At 35.3% G+C, this 4,890-nt stretch overlaps 1 long non-coding RNA gene across 1 annotated transcript in view; it reads left to right on the forward strand.

Annotated features, from left to right (window-relative positions):
- The window catches only part of LOC107285865, a 12,679-nt gene extending 9,582 nt beyond the window's left edge, over window positions 1–3,097 (forward strand). Inside the window, exons 2-3 of the long non-coding RNA XR_001548841.1 lie at window positions 2,005–2,168; window positions 2,599–3,097. This is a non-coding gene — a long non-coding RNA (uncharacterized LOC107285865). The remainder of the gene's footprint in view (window positions 1–2,004; window positions 2,169–2,598) is intronic.
- The last annotated feature ends 1,793 nt before the right edge of the window (window positions 3,098–4,890 follow it).

Genomic DNA, 4,890 nt, shown 5'->3' on the forward strand with positions numbered 1-4,890 from the left:
TACAGTGAGATTTAAACTAAATCAGTGCATACAATACTTTCATTATACGAGGGCAATTCATAAATAAACCTCCATTTGGTTATCAATGACAGACACTCACAGATACAGAACGTTTATTATACACATTAGCAAACTACAACATTACATTACTTTTCAACATAATTGCCATTCAAATTGAGGCACTTGTCATAACGTCTTACAAGGTTTAAAATTCCTTAGTACAGGGGTCCTCCACCTAAGGGTCGTGGCCTGGGATTGGGCTGTGGGCTTTTGGCCAGTGGGCCACAGAAATGGCTGACCAGTGCATGCATGTGTGGGCGCGCATTCCCCCACTTGCACAAGGGCCTGCGATCCCATTTTTGCATGTGTGCAGACACAAACGGGGATGCTAGCGTGGGGTGAGTGTCCGTGGCCCATTTTCCCATGCGTGAATGGGCCGCTAGATGCCACAGAGGGTGCATGACCATTCATGCATGCACACAGCGCCAGTGCATGTTGCATGTGCGAACAGGGCCACTAGTGCTGCACCAGTGTGCATGGTGCACCAGTTTTGAAGCTGCTCTTCTCTCCTCCAGTCCTCAATCCCGGAAAGGTTGGAGACCTCTGATATAAAGCACACAATGAAAAAGTTTCTTCATGAAAGTTACTGCTTGCTTAAATTATTCATTTACAATTTGCTTGAACTATTAATTTATTGGTTGGATTACTTTTGAACATAATGTCATATTATTCTGTCCACAGGAATAAACGTACCCTGTTCTGGTATATATGTAGTTATAAACACAATGAAAAAAAATATTTTCTTTCACTTACCATGGGGTACCAGGTGTTTTAAATACCACCAGAAGGATGCTCCAGGCAAGGTCTTGCTGTCCAAGATAGTTTGGCATAGATTAGGGGAAGCATTCATGTCCCTGGCAAGTTTTGATCAAGAACCAATGCTGTAAGTCTAGAGGGCTTTCATGAGGTACAGAGTACATTGTATTTATTTTAATTGCTAGTGACAGTTTGACTAATTATATTTAATTTAAAATGGTAATTTTATGATAATTTAAAAACAGAATGGATTGGCAGATAAAGAAGTAGTTCAGTTTTTTTGTCTTTTGGGACTAACTAGCTAGTAAAAAGTCACAAAGTTTGTTTTTATATATGATAACTGCAGTTAGATTTATATGTTCAAAATGAGAGAGGTTCAATATTGTACTACCTATAATGGAGGAATGATTGATAAAGAAAATAGAAATCGTAGAGATGATTAGAAAAAAAAATCAATATCTACATTTATGGTTGACTGGAAACCCTGATATACAATAAAATGTAATTATGATTTTTAGTTTTGATTATTGCAAAAATCTTTCTTTCTTTCTTTCTTTTTATGTTCTTTGTAGTACTTTTAATAAAAATGTATGCTAAAAATTAGCTCAGTTTTTCAATTCCTAAAGATAGGTCCTTCTTCTATTATTCAAAAATTGAATTCTGAAAATTGAAGAGAAGAGAAGAGAAGAGAAGAGAAGTTTAATCAGATTTGTCCTGTTAGAGGATACTATTTGCCAGGAGTAAGCTGTATTGTATAGTATAAATGTTTGTGAACTGACATGGGTTCACTTTGGGGAAATCATCAAACCCTGGAGGTGACCTAATTCCAACTGCCAATTTATTTCTACAAAGCAATTCAGGAGGCTTCAAATTTCTTCAGACCATTGCTTTCACATTTCTCTCCAGGACAAGCACAAATGCTTTAACTCTGGATATATTTCAGATTGCTTAAATGGTTTAACATTGGATATATTTCAGATTGCTTGCAGTCTTCCGAAGCCTGGAAGAACTTCAATATACACAAAGTACCTCCAAGGGTGGGAACTTTAATTGAACACTGTAGTTATCCTGTTTGGCCCTATAGTATCTTTGGAAAGGAAAGGATCACCAAGGCACTACTTTCTTCTGTCCTTTAATTAGTAATTGGGAGCAACATAAAAGGATTATTTTGCTCTTCTGTATTTTCAGGTTAATTCAGTTTTGCAAATAGAATTCTTTGTTGGCAACTTTTTCTTCAAGCAACATATATAATCTGTATTTGGAATTCACCTGATGAACATCAGAATCAAATTAACTACTTAACAGGAAACAGAAGCCAAAAAGTGCAATCCAACCATCCAGAACACTTCCAGGTACAAACCATGGAGCAGCCTATGAATGATTGGTATTATGTATGTGGGATAAAGTTAGAAAATTAAAAAAATTAAATTTGAGTTTCTGGATAGTCAACATATAATACAATATTATTAACAGATTTAGTAGGCTTAACATGCAAAAATGAATCAGAGGTGGTATAGAAAGATCCAAGAATAAAAAAAAAGTAGAAACACATTTCCAAAATCTCAGAGTGGAAAAGATACAAGTGGATTTCAGAAATACCTATGATAGCTAAGGAAAAGCTTTTATTGTGGAAATCAGGTCAGATTGTGGATTATATTAAGAATAATGGGGTGCCAAGAAAGGAATCTTCACAAAAACAAGAAGCTACTATAAAAACTAAATCTGGAAAACCATGTGGGGAAGGATGGGAATTAAGGATGCATATTGTTTTCCTATATACAGCAAATCTAGCAAATTTTAAACATGATTCATCCCTGAAAGACAACATGAAGAAAGGATGCAGCATCTGGCAGACCTGAATCCAAGGAATCCAAGGCAGACCTGAATCCATGGTTATAGCATTAGTGGCAACATGTAACTCTGTTTCTGCCCTTGCTCCTGTAAATCTCAACAGTGATATTATACCCATAAGGTCGTCATCATCTTTACATCAAACACTAAAGGGCAAAGGTGCAGACTGAGAGCTTCTAGAATAAAAGCCTCTACCTGAGATCAGTCAAGCTTTGGAACATCTTCCATGTATCAGGACCATTTGTAAATCTGTGTCTATGCCAGTTTCAGATTTTGTCTTCTTTCTTAGAAAGCTCAACTATTTACCTGGTCCTGACAATCCTTTTTGCTTTACTTATTGAAAATCATTGCTTATAAGGATGTCTGTATATTCCACACTGTAAATTAGATTGTAACTATTAGGTTTTAATAAAGTTTGTTCAGAAAAGGTTACATAGATCCATCCTCAATAGAGTCAATAGTGGATTTCCCTTGCAATTCTACTTCCAATAATATCTTGAACATGGCTGCAATTTTGTATGAATACTATACTCATATTTGTATCTGTGTATTACCTCCATAGCTCTTTCTAAACTCAAAAATATGTAGCAAGAAAAAAGCATAGTGTATTGAACGAAATGTGACAACATTTTAAGCATCAGGATTATGCTCTATATTTAGTACAACTATATTTTTTTCCAGTTGCATATCACTGCTTCATTTCCTCTCAAGATTAATGAGAAATAGATATAAGAAACATATGTATGCTAATTTACAACATTTGTTGTATATTTCTCACAAACAGGAATGTGAAGATATTGGATGAATTGATGCCAAAATTTTCTGTATGCCATTTTTTTGGTTGCAGGGGGGGAGACACTGGCACACAAAGAGGCCTGGCAATGTCAATATACAGTAATTTCTCTTTGTTTAAATGGCACTGTAAATGAATAGTTACATAATAAAATAATTACATAATAAAAAGTAACAGATGGTGAAAAGGCACTTACTTTACCACAGTTTGAAAGCATGATAAAGTGTCTCGATGAACTCATTTTATTTACTTTTTTCTATGGATATCTACCCTGTTTAGCCCTTATGGAAAGAGAAAGAAGTGAGGAAGGGAGGGAGGGAGGGAGGGAGAAAAGGAAGGAAGGAAGGAAATAGGAGAGGAGGGAAGGGGGAAGGGAGGGAAGGGTTCTGCTGAGTTAAATACTACCTCTTGTTCTTCCCTTAGATCTCTGGCTTATAGTTGCTATTATGATTGTTCACTTTTTATAGTCCCCTATTTCTTCAGAAATCTTTTCATATCTTTTAAAAATGTGTAGACAGTCTGTCTGTCTATCTTACAATGGATAATTAATTACATTAAATATTTTATAGCCATATAAGGGTGAGACAGGTTACTATTTTTCCCTTCTATTAGCCGTTTTTAGTAGTACTGTGCCTAGAGTGTAATTATATATAATTAGAGCTCTGCTCTGTTGTTGGAACAGAAGAAAAAATGGTGCTTTGGAATGTGTGAGGAGGCAAATTTATACAAATGTATACAAATTCTTAAAACGGCTATACTAAGAACTATAAATCCAATTTCCTAGGATAATTAACAACACATACCTTCCACAGCTGCTTTGTGGTTCCACTAAAAGATACACTGAATATAAGAAAGTGCAGACATACATGTCTCAACAGGTACAGCAAATGCCCATCTGCATTTGAAGTATCTTCTCGACTGCCTCAGCTCACTACACTCATTGCTCATTCCATCCTATAAAGAAGAAAGGTATGATTTCCTCAATACCATGCTTGGCAAGGTTGATAACTATAATGTTCCAGCAATGCTAATTCATACCTGCTTGAAAGATCTACATCTTGCTTTTGAAAAACATCATCCAGATTTTTCTTCATGGATCAGCAGCTGACACTTATTTTTTCTTGACAACTTTGTATCTTCTGTCATATTCCAATCAAATAAATTATCAGATACCTATTGTAACTATTAAATCATATTTGCCTTTATCTATTAAGGCTTTAAGCTGATCTTGCTTGTAATCCATATTCTAAATATTAGTATATACAATGAAGGCTATCATAATTAATTAATGTTCTTCCTATGCTTTAATTGAGTGATTAAGAGGCCCATTATAGCACTACTCTCACCTTCTTCTAGAAGACTTTTTTGTTCCTTTTTTGGGGGGGAGGACCTTAATACAGAATTTTCATGTCTAAGTCCACATTTTTCTG

This window comes from Protobothrops mucrosquamatus, unplaced genomic scaffold, assembly GCF_001527695.2.
Source record: "Protobothrops mucrosquamatus isolate PMUCROS unplaced genomic scaffold, P.Mucros_1.0 scaffold223, whole genome shotgun sequence".
NCBI classification, from domain to species: domain Eukaryota; kingdom Metazoa; phylum Chordata; class Lepidosauria; order Squamata; family Viperidae; genus Protobothrops; species Protobothrops mucrosquamatus.